Source organism: Herpailurus yagouaroundi, unplaced genomic scaffold (assembly GCF_014898765.1).
Source record: "Herpailurus yagouaroundi ecotype Mexico unplaced genomic scaffold, PumYag 100, whole genome shotgun sequence".
Lineage (NCBI taxonomy): Eukaryota > Metazoa > Chordata > Mammalia > Carnivora > Felidae > Herpailurus > Herpailurus yagouaroundi.
This window is the reverse complement of record NW_024412391.1, coordinates 42,473,067-42,498,100: the sequence shown is the minus strand read 5'-3', so window position 1 is coordinate 42,498,100 and position 25,034 is coordinate 42,473,067. Positions and strand designations below refer to the sequence as shown.

The 25,034-nt window shown below is 42.5% G+C and overlaps 1 long non-coding RNA gene across 2 annotated transcripts in view; it reads right to left on the bottom strand.

Annotated features, from left to right (window-relative positions):
- The window catches only part of LOC121028559 (uncharacterized), a 35,052-nt gene extending 12,875 nt beyond the window's left edge, over positions 1-22,177 (bottom strand). The window contains exons 1-4 of one of the 2 annotated variants that reach the window (XR_005789304.1): positions 21,960-22,177; positions 19,224-19,410; positions 15,278-15,486; positions 13,344-13,455 (exon numbers count right to left, since the gene is read on the bottom strand). This is a non-coding gene — a long non-coding RNA (uncharacterized LOC121028559). Of the gene's footprint in view, positions 1-13,343; positions 13,456-14,993; positions 15,242-15,277; positions 15,487-19,223; positions 19,411-21,959 lie in introns of those variants that run through there. The other variant, XR_005789303.1, reaches the window with a different exon arrangement.
- Between the last annotated feature and the right edge of the window lie 2,857 nt (positions 22,178-25,034).

Here is a 25,034-nt window from a genome sequence, read left to right as displayed (position 1 = left end):
CACCCGAGTCTGCCTTGATCCCCTCAAATTTGGTATTATCTACGGTTCTCCCTTCCTCTTACTTTTCTACCTTTGATTTAATTTGTCAAGCATCGATTTAGCACTGACTGTGCCGTAGTATGGAGAGGACAGAGGTGATTTAACCTAGTGCTGGCCCAGGATACCCAGGGTTGATGTACTGAAACTGGACAGACAAAAGGCCGACAATATTTGGATTACATTCTGGGAAGGTGATCTGTCTAGTGTGGCAGGGAAAAAAAAGAGGAGGGAAGATAGAGACTGAGAGGCAAGTTGCTGAAGGACTAAACAATTTAAACTTTAAGCAAGAGACAACAGGAAGCCTTCAAAGACTTTGAGGCCAAATGTGGTTTGAGAAAGCAATATGCCGTGTTATAATGCTTCCCAGCTTACAAAGTGCCTTCATACATCCCCATTCATGAGTTCCTTAATTTTCAGCAAATTAATTATGAGCGAGTATGAAGAAAGTTACTGCTAGAGGAACGTTGTCACAGTCAGGCACAAGCTCTCAGAAGAGCAAGACTGAGTACGGGCTCTGGTGTCAAACAGCCTGGATTTGCAGCTGGCTCTACTGCCTTCTAGCTCTCCGAACCTCTTAACCTCTCTGTGCCTCAGTTTCCTAATACGCAAAATAAAAATAATAACAGCATCCACTTTGGCGAGTTACCATGAAGATTAAATGACAGAATACATAAATATGCACACGAAGTCTTGAGAATGATGTTTTGTGTATACGTTCTAAAAAAACTTATCTATCATTACCTTGTGATACTATTTTCAATCCCCGGATTAATAATATTCTACATATATATTGCATATATACGTAGTTTACACACAAACACACATACACATATAATATCCCTGACTAGAGGGGTGCCTGGGTGGCTCAGTCGGTGGAGCGTCCGACTTCGGCCCAGGTCATGATCTTACGGTTGGTGCGTTCGAGCCCCACGTCGGGCTCTGTGCTGACAGCTTAGAGCCTGGAGCCTGTTTCGGATTCTGTGTCTCCCTCTCTCTCTGCCCTTCCCGTGCTCATTCTCTGTCTCTCTCTCTCAAAAATAAATAAACGTTAAAAAAAAATTTTTTTTTAAATTTCCCTGGCTAGTTTTAAAATTCATAAGAAGAGGGGCGCCTGGGTGGCGCAGTTGGTTAAGCGTCCGACTTCAGCCAGGGCACGATCTCGCGGTCGTGAGTTCGAGCCCCGCGTCGGGCTCTGGGCTGATGGCTCGGAGCCTGGAGCCTGTTTCCGATTCTGTGTCTCCCTCTCTCTCTCTGCCCCTCCCCCGTTCATGCTCTGTCTCTCTCTGTCCCAAAAATAAATAAAAAACGTTGAAAAAAAAATTTTTTTTAATTCATAAGAAGAGAATGGTCTGTCATGTTCCAATGTTAACTATAGCACTTGACATATACTAGCCTCTCAATTAATATTTGTTTAATGAATAAAATGTGGATGAGACAATGTTATGCATTCACCCAACTTTTTGTATTTTATCCTGGGCAGTTACAGGGGACCATGTTTCTTGCAGAAGCAAGAAGTAAACTTCCATTTTGTTAATCCACTAAGATTGTTTTCTAATAGCAGTTAACCTAGTTTGACTAATGCAAAAGGAAGAAAGGAAGGGAAGAAGGAAGGGAGGGAGGGAGGCACATTCACTTTCATGCTTTTGTCTAATAGGAATAAGCAATACTCGCAAAGCAGGACTCAGAACTAGAAGAAGCTTTCAGAGAACAGCTAGGTTAACTTCCTCATTGTGCAATAAGGAATCAGAGGCCAGATGTGGTAAAATGACTCATTCAAGGTCACAAACCTGAAAGTGGACACCAGACTCCTGATTTCCAGACCAGTGTTTTGTTTTATCTTGTTTTGTTTTTCCTATTGGCCCTATTGGTTTCTTATGCCATTTTTCCTAGGAAGTGACTATATTTTTGTCCCCCAAACTGAGTCCATATGAACAACAAAATAAGGAAATTCTCTTTTAAAAATGAAACAGGAAAGGGAGGAAGGTGACATTTAACTAGAAGTCAAAGGTAAATTAATACCGATTACCTGTTGATTTTTTTTTAGTTCATTCAAATGAAAAACTTCCAACATTGTCCCAGCTATGCAGCTTGATCTGTGTGCCTGGGTAAGCTGCCTGCCTCTCAAATTCCAGGCACTTTGGACCAGGAGGTCCAGTTACTACAATAATAGTCTCTAAATCCAAACACTGTGCATTAAACATTAATGATGGCATGATAATACTTAATTGTGCCTGAGCCACTTCTTGACTAAATCATAATAGCATTAACTAATAAGAGATTAAAATATTTAGATTTTGGCTAGAGAGTTTCCAAAACCAATCCCCCAAAGTCACTTAGTTTTATTTATTTTTAAAACAATTCTAAAGCTCTTCTGAACAGTAAAGTACAGAGCAAATACATCAGGGACAATAAAAATAAAAATTGCAAATGAATAAAGCTTCGAGGAACATTTTTTTTAAGTGCACAGATCCCACGAGCCAGTACAATGGACTTGAAGTCAGCATTTCTAGGCCTGGACTCTGCTTCTGTCATTGACTGTTTAACCTGGCAAATCAACCTCTCAAGGCCTCGGTTCCTGCATCTATAAAATCAGGACAATTTATATCTCATGAGGTGTTTATGAGACGCTACAAGAAGGCCAACACAGTGCTTAGGAAATACTTGTTTTCCAAAAGTGAGGAAAAGACTTCAGACTAAGAAACTTGAACTTGGCCTATACTAGCCGCAAAACCTAATTACCGAATACGGTGACTGGAGGAAAAGCTCGTGAAAGTTGCAAATTTCATGAAAGCGGCCAGATCTATTTTTGCCTAACATGGATGGGGGGATTCTGACGGGATCAGATGGAAGAAAGCTTAATCTGATCATCCTGATTCTTGCCACACCATTGCCGTTATACCAGCAATATTTCTTCATTTGCTCGTTCACTGGCCAATAGAACCCTCTCTTTCAGGCTTCACCTAAACAAATTCCGCTTGCCTCTGAGGTTTTCTCCTGGGTTATGGCCAACCTGAGAACCTAGCTAGATTGGTATCCTCATTGGGGCCTAAATGCATACAGTGCTCAATAAAAATGTTTTCAACTGTCCTGCCCAGCAACTCACTGGGGTTGGATATACCTCAGGTATTGAAAAGGATGGCACTTAGGTAAATGAAGAAAGCTGAGTGCCATGTAAAAAGAACCACCCGGTATTATCCATTCCCTAGGCTAGAGGCCACTGGCGAATCAAAGACAGCCATGGGGTTCACCACCTGCTTCGTCCTATTTCAGCTGTGGCCCAGAATCAAGGGGAAGGCCCAAAAACCCAGAGTCGATTCCAAAACCCAGAAACAAGTTAAGCCAAGATTCATTTGAAAAGTGAAGTCAAACGAACACTTTAGCGCAGGAAGATGATGCCTGTCTTAGAGAGAGATGTGAAAATGAACAAAGGAGAGCGTTTGCTCAACAGTCTCCAGCTGTGAACTAGGCAGTACCGGGATCGCTTAAACAAAGGGAGAAAAACATAACTCCACTGGCTTAGCATGTAGTTGTAGTTACGCAAGCCAACCAAACGCCGATGGCAGGGCTATAAGGTAAGAGGAAAAATCAGAAAAAAGCAACCTGCTGCTTTAAGGCTTTGCCCTTAAAGCTGGACTGGTGCAAGACCGTGAAGCCTGCCCTGGTGAACGCCCACATTGGTATCACCTGGGAACTGATTAGAAATGCAGACTTTCAGGGCCCACCCCAGCCCTAATGAACCAGAATCTGCATTATAACAAGACACCCGGGTCACTGATGATCGGTTAGAGTTCGAAAAATGCTCTTATACATAGGTTTTGTCCACCAGGTAGCCTCAGTGTGGAGACCTTGGTCATGAAAGTAATGGGAAAGGAACCAAAGGGTCTAAGAAGACCACATGTATTCACTAGTGCAGGTAAAGGTTTCATTCACACAGAGCCCCCACTGCTCATTTCTAATTCAGCCTTGCTCTGCTCCTTTTCTACTCTGCACCTGAACGCTCGCATCAGACCTCCCTTTCATCCAAGAACACTGCTTGGTTCTAACTTTGGCCTCCCGTCTACATCAGGGGAAATATCATCCATCCCGAATGCCTACTTTACATTTGTAAAGCAGCAAATTCATTCTGCTGATAGATAAAACTCACAAATAGGAATTTCAACAGTCAAGCCCTTTTCCCAGGAATAGAGTCCAATGTTTGAAGTTACATCACTCCACCATGTTTTCTTTATTATTTCTTTATTTTTAACTGAGATGTATTTGATTTATACTACTGTGAAATTCAAATTTTTTAAAACATTTATTTCTGAGAGAGACAGAGACAGAGCATGAATAGGAGAGAGCCAGACAAAGAAGCAGGCACAGAATCCGAAGCAGGCTCCAGGCTCTGAGCTGTCAGCACGGAGCCCGATGAGGGGCTCGAACCCACGAACTGTGAGATCGTGACCTGAGCCAAAGCTGGACGCTGAACCAACTGAGCCACCCAGGGGCGCCCCCACCGTTGTGTAAATTTAATGTGGGCAGCATGTGGATTTGACACATTTATATATTGTAATATGGTTGCCGTTGTAGCACCTCTGTCAGGTCACATAATTATCTTTTCGTTTTAGTGGTGGGGGTAATTAAGATCCAGTCTCTTAGCAAGTTTGATGATCATGGTACCATATTGTCTGTATTCACCATGCTGTGCATTAGATCTCCAGGACTTACTAACACACTAGTTGAGTGTTTGAACCCTTAAACTACATCTTCCCTCTGCCCCCCACCACCCAGCCCCTCGTAACCACCATTCTATTCTGTTTGGTTAGATTCCACATATAAGTGACATCATACGGTATTCGTCTTCCTCTGTCTGACCGATCTCACGTCCCATTATGTCCTCAAGGTTTATCCATGTTGTTGCAAATACTCTACCACTACTCTGCTTAAAGGCACTAGTGAGGAGTCTCCTTTCTCATAGAAATCAAGTAGTTTTCTGATTAATCGAAAACTGGAAGAGGTTGCATTATTTTGAGTCCATCAGTTATCCTGACAGAAAAGCTTCCATTCAGCCCGTTGGACTAACATTGCTAAGAGATCTTAGCAGCAAGCAGTACCTGAAAATCTACAAGAAATGCAAAATCTCAGGCCCCATCCTAGACTTTTTAACCCAGACACTCTGGGAGTAAGGCCCAGCAATCTGTGTCTTAACAAGCCTTCAAGGTGACTTGGATGCCCACTCAGATTTAAAAATTACTGATTTGGGGAGCACCCAGGTGGCTCAGTCGGTTAAGCGTCCAACTCTAGATTTCTCACGGTTCATCAGTTCGAGACCCATGACAGGCTCTGTGCTGACAGTGCGGAGCCTGCTTGGTATTCTCTCTCTGTCCCTCTCTCTCTCTGTGCTCCTTCCCTGCTCTCTCTCTCTCTCTCTCTCTGTCTCTCAAAATAAATAAATAAACTTTAAAAATATTTTTAGGGCCGCCTGGGTGGCGCAGTCGGTTAAGCGTCCGACTTCAGCTCAGGTCACGATCTCGCGGTTCGTGAGTTCGAGCCCCGCATCGGGCTCTGGGCTGATGGCTCAGAGCCTGGAGCCTGTTTCTGATTCTGTGTCTCCCTCTCTCTCTGCCCCTCCCTCGTTCATGCTCTGTCTCTCTCTGTCTCAAAAATAAATAAACGTTAAAAAAAAAATTAAAAAAAAATTTTTTTTAATTACTGATTTGGGGCACCTGGGTGACTCAGTTAAGCATCCAACTGGCTCAGGTCATGATCTTGCATTCCGTGGGTTCTAACAGCTCAGAGCCTGGGCCCCGCTTCGGTTCTGTGTCTCCCTTTCTCTGGCCCTGCCCCTCTCATGCTCTGTCTCTCTCTCTCTCTCTCTCAAAAGTAAATACACACTTAAAAATTAAAAATAAATAAATAAACAACCATTAAAACATTTAAAAATTATTGATTTAAGGACAGATTGACCGATCAGGAAGACAGTTTAGGCCAAGAGAGCCAAGGAGCTTCCATAGGAAAATCTAAAACATATTTATGGCAAGTATTTCCAATAGGATCATGAGACTCAGAGCCAGTCAGTCAAAGGCAAAACTTGAGGATCTTATTGTTTAAAGAGTCAGGTGGAAATATTGTTTCTTAGGATAATTATAATTGGTTGGAAACACTGAAATATTTATATGAGAACGTTTTCAAAGCAGACACTGTTTTTAAATCATCTGGCAGGCTAGAAAAAAACCTAAAAGGAGCCTGACAATTGCTCTGGTGGTGCTGCTTCTCTTCTTTAAAGATTTTAGAAAAACGTTCTGCTCCTGGGTCATTTCATTTTATTCTTGTTAACTTATAGCTTCAGATTACAAAACACTTAATAATCAAATAGAGAGGCTCTTTTTCATCCTATAGTGCATTCTGCTTTTCAGCTAATGGGTAAATTTCCACTCTGCTTCCAAGCGTTCACTTATCATAAGAAGCACTTGAACTCCATTTTGGTATGCAAACAGCCAAATCATGCAATTAGCCCATGCCTGGTTCTCCAGAACCAGCGGGCTGCATAGACACAGGTCAGGACCGTGTGGTTTTATGTTCAGGAGTCAATTATACTAGCTAAGGGAGATGCACTTAAGTAAAGTGCACTAGGGCTTTAATAGCCATCTTTACGATACAGGGAAAGCCACTGTCTTTATACCTGCAGTCTTGTTATCAACTTAATCAAATTTTTAATATCAGAATGTGGATTACAGTTATGTCACTTAGTACAGGCCAAGACCCTTCCTTCCTCCCTCCTCAGTAGGTTCCACAGGCCACACAATGCCATGTTATGAAAACTACCCTTTAAACCTGATAAAATATTTAAGACATGTGTCCTGATAGTGTTATGTAAGCAAATACCAAGAAGAATCCAGTCGTTGGTGAACCTGATCAGGCCAGTCTCCAAGGACTGGGACAATAATCTAACCATGGCTGCAGTGCTGATATGCAAGGAGAGATTCCCAAGGTGTGGATTCCTGCAAGATCAGAGCCCAAATACCCTACACACTTCTTGAAAAGTGATTCCTTAATTGTCACTTGTTACTTTAACTAGGTTCAAGAGTCACTGAATCTGGGGACTTCAGTTAAGAAAAATTAAGTATTTGTGCCTATGGCATTGAAATCATAGGAAAAGGCAAAGGACAGGTGATCTTGAATGCAGGACAAAGACTATACGTATACATGTAATATACATATAATATACATATACATATACATATACATATACATATACAAGTAATATACAAGTATATGTACATATACATATACATATAACATACAAGTATGTGTTCAGTAACAATTTGCTGCACATGCTAATAAATGCTAATAAATGGATGCATGGTTGGCACAAGAACAGACAGTCAGATCAATGTAACAGAATAGAGAACCCAGAAATGGACCCACAAACGTATGGCCAACTCATCTTCGGCAAAGCAGGAAAGAATATCCAATGGAATAAAGACAGTCTCTTCAGCAAGTGGTGCTGGGAAAACCGGACAGTGACATGCAGAAGAATGAACCTGGACCACTTTCTTACACCATACACAAAAATAAACTCAAAATGGATGAAAGTTCTCAATGTAAGACAGGAAGCCATCAAAATCCTCGAGGAGAAAGCAGGCAAAACCTTCTTTGATCTTGGCCGCAGCAACTTCTTACTCAACACGTCTCCGGAGGCAAGGGAAACCAAAGCAAAAAATGAACTACTGGGACCTCATCAAAATAAAAAGCTTCTGCACAGTGAAGGAAACAATCAGCAAAACTAAAAGGCAAGTGACAGAATGAGAGAAGATATTTGCAAATGACATATCAGATAAAGGGTTAGTATCCAAAATCTATAAAGAACTTATCCAACTCAACACCCAAAAAACAAATGATCCAGTGAAGAAATGGGCAAAAGACATGAATAGACACTTTTCCAAAGAAGACATCCAGATGGCCAACCGACACATGAAAAAATGCTCCACGTCACTCATCATCAGGGAAACACACATCAAAACCACCATGAGATACCGCCTCACACCTGTCAGAATGGCTAACATGAACAACTCTGGCAACAACAGATGCTGGGGAGGATGTGGAGAAAGAGGATCTCTTTTGCATTGTTGGTGGCAATGCAAGCTGGTATAGCCACTCTGGAAAACAGTATGGAGGTCCTTCAAAAAACTAAAAATAGAACTACCCTACGGCCCACCAATTGCACTACTAGGCACTTATTCATGGGATACAGGTGTGCTGTTTCGAAGGGACCCATGCACCCCCCATGTTTATAGCAGCACTACCAACAATAGCCAAAATATGGAAAGAGCCCAAATGTCCATCGATGGATGAATGGATAAAGAAGATGTGGTATATATATACAATGGAGTATTACTTGGCAATCAAAAAGAATGAAATCTTGCCATTTGCAACTATGTGGATGGAACTGGAGGGTATTATGCTAAGCAAAATTAGTCAGAGAAAGACAAATATCATATGACTTCACTCATATGAGGACTTTAAGAGACAAAACAGATGAACATAAGGGAAGGGAAATTAAAATAAGATAAAAACAGGGAGGGGGACAAAGCAGAAGAGACTCATAAATATGGAGAACAAACTGAGGGTTGCTGGAGGGGTTGTGGGAGGGGGGATGGGCTAAATGGGTAAGGGGCACTAAGGAATCTACTCCTGAAATCATTGCTTCACGATATGCTAACTAATTTGGATGTAAATTTTAAAAAATGAAAAATAAATTAAAAAAAAAAAGAAAAAAGAAAAATAAATAAATGAATGCATGGATGTTCACACTTTTTCCTCCTGATTCTCCATCTCAGCCCGGCTTGGTGCCGTGGGGCCCCTGTATAGCTCTTCTATGCCTTCATCCCCCAGCTCTAATTAGCAAACCCTGGCAATTTTGCCTTCATAATAAACCTTGAATCTGCTTCCTCTTTGCTATGCTCTCTTCCTTTTTGTAGAATCTCAGTATCTCTGGGCTGAGTTACTACAATACCCTGCTCACTGGTCTCCCCTGCTCGCCCCTTCCAAAGCAGGGGACCCCTCACATCCTCCCTCCTTGCCCTGCCTACCCCCCCCCTCCCCGGCGTGCACACACATGCCCACACACACACACTCCTGCCCCAAGTCATATATCTTCAGTGGCCCTTCATTACATGCCAGGCAAAGTCCAGATTTAGTAACTCGGTGCCTGCAGATGTGATCGCACAGTGTCACCGGAACTACCTTTCCTTCTCTCGCTCTACACTCTCTATAGCCTCTTCCCCACCCTCACCCTATGCCCCCACACCATCCCAGTGATGCTGCTCCACACACAGGGCCTGCACCTTCTCCCTGGACGGCTGTTCATACAGTTCCCTCTGCCGGGAATCCTGCCACTGGCTCCCTTGCCCCAAGGGAGCCTGCCAAACTCACTCATCCTCCGAGCCTGGGCCCACTGCCCATACTTCCAGAAAGCCTTTCCGAGATATTGCCAACTAAAATGCATCCACCCATCTACTCTACTTGCACAGTGCTTTATCTTGTCCTATTGTAGCACATTTCACAGCCTGCTTCATATCAATATTTATATGTGTGTTTCTCTCTCCCACCAGATTGTGGCATTTATGAGATCAGTGTCGCACCTTACTCGTTTCTATGATCCCTTACAACTTAGCGTACAGCTTAGCACTGAGAAAGAGCTCAGAAATGTTTTCGAATATATGTCATTAATTTCTGTGTCAGAGCTATACATATTCTCTCTCCTCTCTCTCCCTCTCTTTCCCTCTCTCTCTCTCTGTCTCTCTCTCACACACACACACACACACACACACACACACAGCTGCCCCAGCTCAAAATGAAAATCTTACCTAAGGACCCTGAGACCCACATGCAAGAATATTTTGTCTAACTGTGCACAGCCTATGGCCTTCACTCTTGTCATATAGCTTCTCTGGCATGTGATGAACACGTAAGGTGCAAGCTCCCTGGAAAGCACGTGTGTACGAGAATGCACAGCACAGCTGCACAGCTCCTGGCCTCCTCCTTGATGTCGGCACCGACTTGACGCTGGGAGAGCCAATCCCTCCAGGAGCCCAGCAGAGCTCTCTGCCCCCAAACCACAGGGATGTGGTCCTTCAGGCAGTCGAACAGGGCTCCCTGTTTGTGCCACCATCCCTTTGATTAGGTGGGGCCACTTTCTCCCAAATCTGACATTTTCTGACTCACACGCAGTGGGTGGCCCTAGAGCTGACAGTCTTTGCCAGGTAAGCCTTCAGATAAGCTGAAGTTGAAAGGAGCTTCCTGAGTCTCCTATTGGATTGGATCCACTTGTGACGCCACAGATGCTCTGCTCAGAGCGGACTGCCAACGTGCCCTTGGGATCCGGCCATTCTAATCTCTTTCCCAACTGGGGAGCACAAACTTTGTCTACATTTGCCCCTAATTCAGCAAGTAAGCTATTCATTCTAGACAGTAGGCAAGTCTCAAAGGTGATAAACAAAGAAAAAGGTGATAAACAAATGTGATTAAGACATCAAAAATTACATTAGAATTCTCTGAGCAAAAAAAACATCATTCAATCTAAAGGGGAGGGGGAGTCATTGGAGTGCTGAGCATGGAATTTTAAAATTACTAAATACAAGACCAAAAATATTTGTTTCCATATTTTCCCTACTCCTGTTTTGAGGTGGAGAAAATTTTTTCTCTTCCAGATCATTTCCTCCTGAGAGGTTGTACTTGGGAGGCAGAGTGGTTCTAATTCTTTGATGGGTAAGAACTGTTGAAGAGAGTGTTTAATCAAATCCTATTTTCTGTAAATAAATAGGCTAGTTAGCTGCTATTCACCACTCATCCACTTCCCTCTTTTTTTTTTAATTTTTTTTAACGTTTATTTATTTTTGAGACAGAGAGAGACAGAGCATGAACAGGGGAGGGGCAGAGAGAGGGAGACACAGAATCTGAAACGGGCTCCAGGCTCTGAGCTGTCAGCACAGAGCCCGATGCAGGGCTCGAACTCACGGACCGCGAGATCATGACCTGAGCCGAAGTCGGATGCTTAACCGACTGAGCCACCCAGGCGCCCCCGTCCACTTCTCTCTTATCAGTGGTATTATCAGTTGAAGAAGATGTGGGTTTGGTTCACCCCCAATTCCAAGTAGGAAAATCTTCCTGGCATTATCCTTGGGTTTTTCTTTCATTGGTAAAATGTATTTGGAAAAAAAAATTTATAAATAAAATACTCCATAATATGACCTAGATTTAAGGAGGGTTAGAGTAGTTCTATTTTCCTGCAACAAAGCTGTAATGTTTAATAGTATTATCAAAGTAATACTTTAAGCAGTTTTTCTATCTTTCTGTCTCTGTCTGTCTCACTCTTGATAGATAGATAGATGATAGAGGATAGATAGATGATAGATATGACAGATAGATGATAGATAGATAGATAAATAGATAGATATGATAGATAGACAGATAGATGATAGATTGATATGATAGACAGATGGATAGATAGATACATACATACATACAGGAAAGATAGAGATATACATACACACACAAATACATATATGTCATTACATTTAAGTCCCCAGAGGTTTCAGAAGCAAAAAATTTTTACTCTGGATCCACTCAAGAGGTTTGGGGGATCCACATATGCCAATGGTCTGAATAATAGAAGGAACCCATTTGGGGCCACCCTCACTGCAGCCATATTCATGAATGAGCTGTCCCCAGGAGCCAATGTAGTAAAAATGAAGGTGAAAGATGGCCAGCTGAAGCTGGTTCTCCCTGCTTTAATAGCTTCTACATCCCCACCTCTGCATCCGAAAACACAGGTTCTCCATGCTGCTCCTACAAAATAAAACACTCCTATTAGGCAAACCGTGCTTCCATTTCTAGTCTATACTCTCTCCTGAACCGACATGAATGAACTTCCGGGGCCAAGCTCCTGGAGTCAGGGTGACATTTATTCACTTAATAAGTCAATCAATAGAATTCACGCAAGCTAAAATTCGAAAAGAACACTCAGTTCTCAATTATGGTGATAAATAAGACACAACTTCTGCCTCAATTCACAGTCCATCAGTGAGGATGGACAGGTAGCACCAGAGCAGGTTGACAGGTGATGTAATGGAAGTGACATCAGTGCTGGAGCCCTGAAGGAGGCAAGGCAGACTGCCCGGTGGGCTTCAGAGAGGAGGTGACCTGCATGGAGATTCCCAATGGACACAGACTGAAAATTTAAGAAAGAAATGCATCCTTGGATATCAGAGTAGAAAACGAAGACTCCACAGGTGATATGTTTGCAGCAAAACTTTCTTTAAACATTTTTTAAATGTTTATTTCTTTTTGAGAGAGAGACAGGGTGCAAGCAGGGGAGGGACAGAGAGAGAGGGAGACCCAGACTCCAAAGCAGGCTCCAGGCTCTGAGCTGTCAGCACAGAGCCCGATGCGGGATTTGAACCCATGAACCGTGAGATCACGCCCTGAGCCAAAGTTGGACGCTTAACCAATTAGCCACCCAGGCGCCCCTACAATAAAATTTTCTTCAGCAGAGCTGTCAGAGTTTTGTTTCTTACTGTTACATAGTTTCTAAAAATGACAGTATCCCACATACCCTTCTGCAGTGTGACCTTGTCCATCTCCCATTAAGAGAAGGGATCTGTGTCTTCAGCCCTTAAATGTGAGTGGGCCCTGTGACTGCTTTCACCAGTCAACTTCTCGTGGGCGTAGCAGTGAAATCATTGGAGGTCTTCCCTAGCCTGGCTGCTTTCACTTCTTGCCTCTTGGAAGCCAATCCCCAAGTAAGGAGGGTGCCTACTCTGAGACCACCATACCGGGAAGAGGTCAAGCCACATGGAGAAGGCTTAGCAGAAGAGATGTCAATGCGTAGGGGGAGAGAGAGAAAACAAGAGGGAAAAGAAGGAGGAGAGGGAGAAGGAGAAGAAAGAGGAGGCGGAGAAAAAGAAGAAAAAGGGTGGTGGAGGAGAGGGAAGAGGAGGAGGAGGAGGAAGGAGAGGGAGGAGAACGGAGGGGGAGGAGGAGAGAGGCTGAGAAGCACAGAGGTACAAGATACATGGATGTAGTCACCTTGGAAAGGGTCTCCAGTCCCAGCAGGCCCAGCTGACTTCTGTGAATCAGAGAGGAATTGCCCAGCCTATGCCTTCCTGCATGCCTGACCCACAAAATTGTGAACAAAATAAAATGGTTGGTTTAAGCCACTAAGTTTGGGGACAGTTTGTTGGTGCAGCGGAACGCTTACCAAAACACAGAGGTCCCACAGTGGTACGCGATGCTAAGGGAAATAGAATCCTAACATGACTTACGATGTCATTTCACTAGCCCGTGTGTATTGAGATAAAAAGGAAACCGAAGTCCCTTCGTGTTCTCTTCTGTTTTGTGCGTACTTCTATTGCTGGGCTGGGACTGATCTTCTCCCTTTATAGAAGTCAAAGGCAAACAATAGGGCAATTCATAATATTCCTTCCTAATGCTTAAGAGATCTTTTGTGGAAGCTGTGGAAGCTCCCAGGGTGTTGTCTTCCCTACATAAGGAAACCGACCTCTAAGTAAGGAGCTGTTTAAGTATTAGCCTGTCACACAATGGAGAAAACACTCTTTGTCCATTTTTCCTCTTTTCTATAAACTCCAAAGGTATACTCACACAAAGATTAATAGAGACTTTGGTCTTCATCACTCATGGACCTCAGAACATGATTACCTGCTTTGAAGGCTTTTAAAATCTCCCAGAAAACAATGTAACATTTCACTGCACTGCAGGAAAAGACTCACTCAAGTTTTTATTCATGGTTAATATGAAAGAGGAGGAAAAAAAAAATCTGCCAAGGGCATTGAGTTTTACATTAAAAAGGGAATACTTAGTCTTAGAAATACCATAATAGGCTAGAATCACTTGCTTTGTGACTAGGGGTCCATACCTCCCACCAAAAACTGAGGGGCCACACAGAGCTTTCCAAAATACAATGAACTCACTCAAACATTATGAATGCAGTAAGGTAGATCCAATAGTTCAGCCTTATTGCTTCTCTCCCTGTTCCCAGCCACCCCCAGCCCCAGCTTTGAGCCCTGGATTCATGGACTCTGATTTCATTCCACTTGGAAATTAGCAAATGGTGAGACTGATCAAAAAACTTGTCATCAGGCAGGACCTTTGTGAAATGGCTCTTTAATTAGCCATTTCATATTTTGTTATTTCTTTAGCGATTCATGTTAAAAATATGTTCCATGGATGCCAGCCTGCAGGAACGCAAAGCGCCCTTGTCACTCAGCAGTAATTCAGTGAAATAATAAATAATCGCATCAGCAGCCCTGGCCTCCAGCATTAGTTCGTCCCCCCATACCCCCCGAGGCCATGTGGCCAGGCTCTCCACCCCAGACATCAAGCTCTGTGGTAAGCACGGAGTGGTCACCACAAACGAGGGGGGGTTTTCCCCCCCCCCCCCCCGGAGGCTTCTCTCCACAAAGAGAGAAGGACTGTGGGTATGTCTCCTGAATCTGAGGTCACCCAGGGTCTGGGTGTAAAAGGCTGACTTCTTTGACACGTTGTTATCACAAGCAGCATATCTCTTGAGTGAAATTTCAGGAATGGAAGTTCCTCAGGGAAAGATGCCATTTCATCCACTAAGCCAGATCAGCTGGAACTGGAAGGCAATGGCTTACGTCTGCGGAACAGCTTGGACCAGGACCTTGTGTTCTGTCAGCTTTTAGGTGGGGTCCACCCACTGGCTCTCGCCAAGATTTCAGCCGGGTCCTAGCCCCACCCTGGCCCAATGGATTCTCCTCACGGAGCATCTCAAGAAAGAAACAGTAACTTCCCCTAAGTGGCTCACCCCTCCTCATCTATGTTAGAAAAAGAGTAGGGATCTATCAAAATATGACAGAGGAAGATGTTATTCAGGCAACCCTAGGCTATAATCATAATGTTCATGAGAGTAAGCCAAATGTGGCTTTACATACGAGGCAGTCTGTTGGCAGGAGATGATGGAGATAAAAAGCAGCAAGGCAGAGATTCTGGCCTCCTCCCCAACCATGCAGAAGGCCAGGTTTTCATTTAGGACTGAGGGTTTTAATTCAGTCTATAAATGGAAATGACAAAGAAATAAGAAAAATGTACAGCAGCATTAGAATCTATGTTCACTCAGGAACACTCAGAAACACTCCTGTTCATTCTAGAACCTTCTAGAACAATGAACAGAGAACCCTGATTAGAGATTCCCACTCCACCCCCCCCACACACACACCTTTTTTTCTACCCTCCTTTTTCTGCCCCCAGGGAATGGGTCTTGGATGTTTTTTACTTCACAGATTTCTAGATAATGTCAGTCCCTTGATCTAGCAGCCATATGTGAATTAAAATGGAGACCACCACTGAAAAATCACATCTTGGGTGACAGGAAATGAGCAGAAAGGATAGAGCTGAGGAACGCAGTTCTGTTTTTCCTTCAAGGTTCTGGGGGATGAAATAAAGAATATAGGCAGTTAGTGAAATGTTCTAGTCATTTACTTTTCTTTTTGCTTTCTTGATTCCTTAAGCAATAATCTTGTGCTTTGGACATCTAAAAAACATCCATCTTTTTTAAAAGTCCACTGTATCAATTAGGTACCATTTCTAAAGAGACAGTAGGTTTTTCTTAACTTCTCTTAAACTTGGTCAGTGCTGCCTATGTAACAGAGTAGTTGATTTTAGAAATAGATTTTTTTTTCTCATAGCAATATGAAGTCATCAAAATTTTAAATTGACAGTATTTTTTTGATTATTCGGTATAAGTGTGCTGAAAGCCATCGCTTTCTACACAGGGAAAATGTCTTATTCCCAGACTCATAAGGAATACAAGCAGAATCCACATGTTCTATGATTTTTCTTCCTGATGCTCTGAACATTAAAGAAACAAAATTCACTTCACAAGTATACATCTTAGGGAGCAGATCCTTAGAAACATCTAGGAAAGCAGAATCAGGATGTGACCACAAATGGCCTCTTGATTGTGTATATGGGGTTTTTAAAACTAGTTCTTTCTAAGGAGATACAAAAAACAAAGTCACTTTCTAAATTATATTTCAGGGGCGCCTGGGTGGCTCAGTCAGTTAAGTGTTTGACTTCAGGTCAGGTCATGATCTCGTGGTTCCTGAACTTGAGTCTCTGTGTTGATGGCTAGCGGCTAGAACCTGCTTCAGATTCTGTGTCTCCCTCTTTCTCTGTCCCTCCTCTGCTATACTCTGGTTCTCTCTCTCAAATAAAAATAAAAAAATAAAATAAAATAAAATAAAATAAAATAAAATAAATGTTTTTTAATTGTATTTCATACATAGCAGCCAACCAACAATCTAACAAACCCTGAAAAGAACATAAATGGTTAATGACAGAAAGTTGATTGGATTAATTTTGTTATATTTACACGGTGTAATGCTTTAAAGTGCATTGAGAATAGTGATGGCTTCTGTACTTATCTGTATCAAAAGATGCTCATGATATATTGCTAAGTGAAAAAGTCAGTTAGATTGTATAGCATAAATGCACATTTTGGGTTTTATGTTTTTAACTTTTATTTATTTTTGAGAGACAGAGCATGAGCGGAGGAAGGGCAGAGAGAGAGAAGGAGACACGGAATCTGAGGCAGGCTCTGGGCTGTCAGCACAGAGCCCAACACGGGGCTTGATCTCACAGACTGTGAGATCATGATCTGAGCTGAAGTCAGACCCTTAACTGACTGAGCCACCCAGGCACCCCACACATTTTGGTTTTTAAAAGGTATATGAATATCCATAGAAAAATATCTGGACAAACATGTCAAAATAGTGAATACGTCAAAATGGTACCCATGCTGATTTCTGAGTGTTTGACAGAATTACAATGGACTTTTATTTTCTTCTTTAAACTTTCCTTTATGGTATGACTTTATTTTAATTTAGAACATCTATTACTTTGTATTAAAATGATATTTTCAATTAAAATTTTTTTTCTTAAAAGGTGGACTTTTAGCACAATTTTAAACTGTGTTAGCTCATGCTGTCATTTAATGCTGGAGATCCTGAGCTGTCTATAAAACTGTCTGCCCTCAAAGACACTTGTAAAGGGGAAGACAGTGCAAAACAACTGGTAAAGGTGATGAAGTCACGTTCAAGATATAAAGCTGGCATAAAAGAATGGCTAGACCACATATCCGGGATGTTTTAAAATTCTCAACCTAAACAGTTTTGGAAATGTTTTAGAAATGTTTCATTAATTCAAATGCCACAAATTTGGAATTTGTAAAAAGTAGTTTGTCACTCAGTAGAGTATCTTTTGAGGGGCACCTGGGTGACTCAGTCGGTTAAGCATCCAACTCTTGGTTTCAGCTCAGGTCATGATCTCAGTTTGTGGGTTTGAGCCCCACATTGGGCTCTGCACTGACAGTGCAGAGCCTGCTTGGGATTCTCTGTCTCCCTCTCCCTGCTCCTCCCTGGCTTCTGATCTCTCTCTTTCTCTCTCTCTCTCAAAATAAATAAATAAATTAATTAATTAATAAACTCTAAGAAAAAAAAAGAAGTTATCTTTTGAGAGTTATTTACTAAGAAATACTTATTAAACAAGTAAATTGGATCATGTGAAAACTTGGTTAATTGGTTAATTTTTCTAAATGAGCCACTGGACTGTGTCTTCTAGGGGACAAACTGCATCTTTCTTGTTCCCTGTGTAAGCCCACTGTGTGCAGCTACAAACACAGCACAGGTTCATAATTAAAGGGCCTTTATTATTATATTGTTATATTATACATTATTATATTATATTATATTATATTATATTATATTATATTAATGCACATAATAGTACATTCCTTACACGCAAATAAAGCTCTTAGAAATGGAAGCTGTCATTCAGATTCTGTGTCTCCCTCTCTCTCTGCCCCTCCCCTGTTCATGCTCTGTCTCTCTCTGTCTCAAAAATAAATAAACATTAAAAAAAATTAATAAAAAAAAAAAGGGGGCGCCTGGGTGGCTCAGTCGGTTAGGCGTCCGACTTCGGCTCAGGTCATGAAATCACGGTCCATGAGTTCGAGCCCCGCGTCGGGCTCTGTACTGACAGCTCAGAGCCTGGAGCCTGTTTCAGATTCTGTGTCTCCCTCTCTCTCTGCCCCTCCCCTGTTCATGCTCTGTCTCTCTCTGTCTCAAAAATAAATAAACGTTAAAAAAAAATTTAATAAAAAAAGAAATGGAAGCCATCAGTCATTCACTTAAACCCGCTTGGAAGTAACACGAAGAAGCATTCTTTATACCAAAAGTAACACAATTGCATTCTCTTCAGGCTTTGAACTAAAATTTTTTCTTTGAATAACTTACAAGGTTAACAGGTTATGTAATTTTTTACTTAATTAATGAAATTTACACTGGCAGAATGTTAAATGAGTAGTAATCAAATACAGTACATTTCCTCTGAAAATTGAGATCCTTTTACATATTTTGCTTTTGACTGCTTACTATTTGATTTGATTTGAATACACTAACATTTTCTTTTCACCACAATCAAATCAAACAATTCCAACACGAAATGTCCTTTTTCTGCAAAGTAGTCTTATGGTATAACATCCTTCTCGTGCATAGCATTGTGATTAGCGTTGTTTGCTCCTGTCATTAAATTACATTCATTACAGAGAGGTATCAATTTCACAAAGAAAGAACATCAGGATGCAACAAAGAATGAGATGTTATAGCCAATTTCATTGTCAGCCAACAGTGATGAGGTTTAAAGAGCAGAAAACTTGTGTGCGTGTATCATGCACAAAAAGTAAGCCAGAGAATAGAAACATCACATCTGAACAGTCGTGAGACAGAGTAGATCATCTGCTTTAACTGTGACCAATTTTAAGAAAGAAGGAAAGGGAGATTTACTTCCTTAAATAATGTTATTCTTCTTTAAATTCATTGTGAATAAGATAGTAGAAAAGGAGGACGTGTAATATCCCAAAGCAGAGGCTTTCTGTGTCCCTGATTCTTCCTCTCTGTTTGCCCCCACCCCACTGCTCTTGTGCCCCCAATTCCAAACGTGTATGCACACACACACACACACACACACACACACACATACACACAGAGCATTATAGTAGCTAGGAATCTGCCCAAATATAACGCTAGTATACAAATGAAGATATTCACTGCACTTAACTCTAAGAATAGGCTGAAACTATGTACTAGAAAAGTCTGGATTCAGACCTCTGGCTCCAGTACATGGGGCTTTTCCACGCTTCAGTGTGTGAAATCAGAGGTCTGCCGTCTATGAAACACAGAACACTGACTTGTTACTTAGGAAACAGCCGGTGGGACAATGTGCTCCCATCTTGATTCCAGATTTAAGCATACAATTGGAGAGAAACACAGCCCTTCTTGAATCGGATAATCGCTGTTGGGGAAAGGGGAACAAAAAAAATACCCTTTCAAACCTGAATCTTATTTTTACTTTTCTTTGTTAACTGGTAAAGTCCAAACTGATAGCTAAATGTCAGATGAAGGTTAATCAAAATTCTGAGCATTGAAAATTGTTTACATTTGAATTTTGGTTAGAAGTATTCCTATTTTTCTCTTTTGTTTTCTTGTATTTATATAAAAAAATTTTTTAGCACAGTCAAGTGAAGAAATCCCAGCATAAACTCTCATCTGCCCGAAACGTTTCATTAGAGTAAAACACCCTTTCTTTGTATCTGAGTTCACTTTGTTTGGATGGAGGAAGACAGGGTAAGATTCTGATGTAAGAGAATGGCAATGAAAGATGTTTTCTGCCACGTTGTAGGGCAGTTTACTTTAGAATGTACGTGGGAGAGGTTTTCGCGACTCTACCTTTCCACACCTAATAACTCAACCTTCAAGCCTCCATGCCCATACTTATCAAGGTTGGGAACAATTTCTTTTCGGTCATTTAAAAGTCTTCACTGCAGTAACTTCCTCTGAAACAGACCACCTCTTTCATTAGGAATATTTATGGGAAATAATATATTTGTACAGTTGAAAGCGTCACCTGTTTTGCTAAGTCCGTTCTTGTCTGAATGCAAGTAGACTGTTAGAGAGTTTACTCAACAACACTTGCTCATGGAAAGTACTAATCAAAACTTTGCTACAGCAGTAAATTTTTATATTTTTTAACCACTGGATTCCAATTAAATGTATTCAATATAGCATGCTTTGATTAAAATTTTTTTTAAAGAGATTATGTATACAGCACTGTGTAAAACAAGGCAGGTTAGGTATGCAAGCACTTGTACATTCTTAATAGAAGTCTTTACCTGAAGGTAAAACCCAATAAAATGGAACCTATAATGTGCTATGGACTCGATGTTGATTTACCTGGGTTACCCCATCAGCAGAAACGAACTTTACCAGGGACACACTATCCTTATATATTTAGTGCATATAAAAATGCATATAAAGAAGGACTGAATTCATTAGGGCACATTTTTTCTTTAAAAAGTTCTTTGTTAACCCTGGATTATACTGATTGCAAATAAAGGAAGTTATTGCACTGCGCTGATGCTTATAAAGGGAGAGAAAATCCTTAATGTGAGCCTACGACTTCAATGAAAAAATCATAAATAATAAAAGGTTTGGCCTTACTCAAATACACACATCTTTCAAAGAATCTTCTTGCTTTCACTGATATACAAATATTTTCCAAAAAAGATGTCATTGTATTTCATTGAAGTCTAGGAGGGCAGGTCTGAGACTAGATGGCTAAAAATCATGGTGTCTTTTTTCTTTTCTTTTTTTGGCGGGGGTGTGTATCTCGATTTTTCCTCATCGGAGGATATTTAAACACAACGTTTTTGCACATTTCCTATAAAAATTTCACAGAACTTTCCTATGTGGGATTCCTTCCACCATGTTTCAGTTGCGGGATTAGCTGCAGTCTTAAAAAAATATTTGATTCTCTTTGCTCTGTGACATGGCTTAACGAACGTAGGTTGAGTTTCTTGAGGAAATGTAAGAACTTCTTGACAACTGAGAAGTCTCCCAGACACTCATTCCTGCCAGAGTTTTCCAAAACCACACATAAGCTGAGGCCACGAGGTGCCTACATCAGACAAGAAAAGAAGAACACGGCTTCCCTCCCTGACCTCCATTATATCTCAGTGAGCAATGTGTTTATTGCTCAGTTTTGCTGAGTGTTTAAATGTCCCTACTGTGCAAATTATGAGTGCAGCAGCCACTCTTTATAATTTCCAACTGTCTGATCTACTCTACTTGTCCTTAGTAGCCATCCACCTTTGAGAATTGCAAAAAGCCATGCCCATGATTATTTTTAATAAGGCCCTTGCATTAAACCTTGGTGGGAATCCTCTAGTGATTTTTCTTCCCCTCAACATCTATATTGCCTTTAAAAGCATTTTATTAAGACTCTGCACTTTTAAGGAGGGAAGAGGATAGGACAGATGGATGATATTAGCTGCAATAACATTCTTTTTAATCCCAAGATTAAAAGTAATAATACTAACCTACAGAAAAGACCTGACTGTTTGCTTTGGACCCTTGATTTTTAGGGTGTGGGGCTGCTGATGAGAGGGGCGGCTGAGTGGGAGACAAGGCAGACCTGCCCGCAAACTTCAGCAGCCGGGGTGCAGGGCACCCACGGGTGGTCTCAGGGGCGGACGATGGGATTGGGCGTGGACGCCAGGTGCCTTTCTCCCGGGACAGCGGGCCTTCCTACACTCTCAGCACGAAGACAAGTTGCCCACGGATTTCAGGAGTAGAAGGTAGGAGCCTATGATTTGACAGGTGAGGCAAGAGATAGTCCCATCTCTTCTCCCTTGTCCTGGGGCCACGACCTCCCTCCGCAGCAAACGCCCCGTCCCACCCCTTACGAAGGAAAGCGAATCTGCTAGCTCTTTGCTCCCGTCTGCTCATCCCTGAAACGGGCACATAAAGGTGGGCATAAGAGAGGTCCCTGGGAAGGGGCCATACCGGAGCCAGGGAGGTCTGGGTCGCCGGCGTGGTAGCACCTGCTTGGGTCCTCTTGGCGTCCCGAGGCCTTTCCCTCAGTTCGGGCGCCCTCTGGTGCCGCTATGGAGAAATTCACCTGGCGCGGGGAGCCCCGGAGGAAAATACAGAGCCGCGCTGTGTGTTTGAAAGAAGTAAGGGGGGGCTGCTGGTTCTGGTGGCCCATCGCCTACCTAAAACATCAGACTGGGTTCTTCCTCCATGTGTTAAGGCTATAGAACCTCATGGTTTCCCTGAGCAATATGTTAGATACCAATGACCTTCCCCCAAACAGGCTTTTGTGAGATTCCAGATTCCAAAGGGAGAACAAGGAGGTCCCCCAACTTCCAGAACCAGCTTCGTCTATCTCTCTCTCTCTCTCTCTCTCTCTCTCTCTCCCTCTCTCTCTCTGACCACACACAAACTTATTTTCTCTTTCATCTACAAGGTCTCTAACACATTATTCTTAAACACCCGTGTTGGTCTTTTTGATGTCAATTTCGCTAAGCTAAAGCCCCCAGTTATTACATTAGACCCTAATCTAGATGTGACTGTTGAGGGGGCTCTGCAGGTGTCATTAAAATCACTAATCGGTTGACTGTAAATAAGGGAGATTATACTGGATAGTCTGGGCGGGCCTGACTTAATCAGTTGGGAGCTCTTAAAAGCCTGGCCGAGACTTCCCAGAGAAACGGAGACAGAGGAGAAAGTGTACCTGGGGACAACAGCTTCAGCCATGCCCACCGGGCTCCACTCTGCTTGTGACCTTGTCTTCCTGATTGCCTGCCCTACGAATTTTGCGCCTGCTTAGCCAGCTCCCACAATCGTATGAGCCAATTCCTTGTAATAAACCTCTTACTATATATGTATGTATTCGTTCTATGTCTCTGGTTGAACCATAGCTGATGTAACTCCCATGGCTGAAATCAGAAAAAGCATGAAGGAAGTTCAGAGTGCCAGAAGATTCCACCCAAATTCCTCCCAACTGTCATTCAGTATTTTCTGATTGTCTCCCGGTGGTAGGGGTAATGCAGGGTGTTCCAGAGATGCAACCAGAAACAGAGCTGACACGATTTCTTCCCTCATCTGGGCTTCAGTACCTGCTACTAAGTTGGGTGGGTAAATGGGAGAGGCGATGGCTGTGATCATTTGTGAACCGCGCTCGTACATACACCCAGCTCCATGGGGCAACTTTGGGCTGTTCAAACCTGGTCCAGAAGCTAGCTTTAATTAATGGTTTATTGTGGGTGTTACTGATGGTGTGCTCGGAGCTATACAAGAGTATAGTAGGAAGAGGAGCGACGAGGAGAACCAGACAGCAGTCTTTTCCTTGAGGGCCCTCAATCTATCACCACTAAAGGTAAAATGCTTATTTATCCCTTTGCCAAACACCCTGAGTCATCCGCCCCCACAGTGCATTTTCCTTGCTTGCTGTTTCTATATATGGCTAACGGGTGACACTTACTGATAATGGATCAGAGCTGCAGAATGTTGGCAAAAATGTTGGCAAGTTCAACGAGGCTAGGAAAAGGCAGTCTCCCCTCTAGATTCATCAGCAGAACCACTGTTCCTGGGCCAGACCGAGAAGCCCCATAAAAGACCTCATTCCTTCTCCAACATCTCCTACCCCTGCCTGGAGGCTCAAGGCTTATTCCACGATGGCAATAACCCAGTGCATTTGCAATCCAACAACCATTTAATGAGTACCTTTCATGCTACAAGTTCCCCTCTATAGCCTGGCGTCCTGAAATGGCTTTTGTAATCACCATTGGCCTGCAAATAAATTGCTATATTTAGTAATACCTTTCGTGGGTATTCGGTCGACTTCTCCATGGTTTTTTGCCTTTTCGGTTATTTTCCACTTGGTAGTCACACCTTCCCCTGGGCATGGTCAGAACTCTTTCCTGATCTCACTTGCTATCAGTCCATTTGCTTCTCCTCAGCCCTCTTTGGAAGAATTTTCTTCTCATCCCAATCCTCGTGATTATAAAGCAGGTGTGTTCAAAGGCCCTTTATGGGTCATCCTGTTTTGTGAATGTATTCCGTTTCCTCAAGAGATGAACTGGATGTACACCATGGTCCCATACCTACATCTCAGGCTTGGACCTCTCTCCTGAGCCCATGTATTCTATTGATGTGGACACTTAGATGTACCACAAGCACCATTCGCCGGATGAACTTTCTCTCGCTTCTAGTCCATTGCTCATCCTGAAAGCCTTAGCTGAGTTATTTATGCCAAGAACTATGTCTGCCCAAAAGCCCACCCCAGGAATGCAAGAGGAATTCCAGAACTCCTCTTGCTTACTTCGCACGTCCAATTGCATCTGTATCTGAATTTATCGGCTCACAGCAGGACGTCTCTGGTCTCCACTCCTCCTCCCCATCCTTACTGTAGGTGCCTTAGTCTAGCCAGGCCTTACACATTTCACATGAAGGCCAAATGGTCTTCTAATGATACCTCCAGCTCCCTATCTCTGCTTTCTCCCCTTGTTCTCGCTAAGATGCAAATCCTCTTGTGACACCTTCCTATTTTATAAGTGTCAATGATTTTTTTAAATGTTTCTTTTTGAGAGAGAGACAGACAGAGTGTGAGTGGGGGAGAGTCAGAGAGAGAGGGAGACACAGAATCTGAAGCCGGCTCCAGGCTCTGAGCCGTCAGCACAGAGCCTGATGCGGGGCTCGGACTCACAAACGGTGAGATCATGACCTGAGCCGAAGTTGGTCGCTTAACCAACAGGCCACCCAGGCACGCCGTCAATGATTTCTTGAAAGCTTTCCTTGACCCTCCCCCCCCACCCTCCTACACCCACTCTGGGTGGCCCTCCTCTTCTTCGTTCTCACTGCTTCCTAATCTTACCCCATCATAGCACTTAGGTAAGCACTTAGCACCTAAGTTCTATGTTAATGTGGCATTATCTTCTTTGATGAAATATTCCAAACAAGGAGAAGTGTACAAAAAAGGAAAGTCTAAAATGCCCACATCCTTGCCAGCCAAATTGAAGAAATCTTTGATGTTTTGATATCAGTGTTTCCTTTTAAAAGAAATTAGCCATGGGGCCC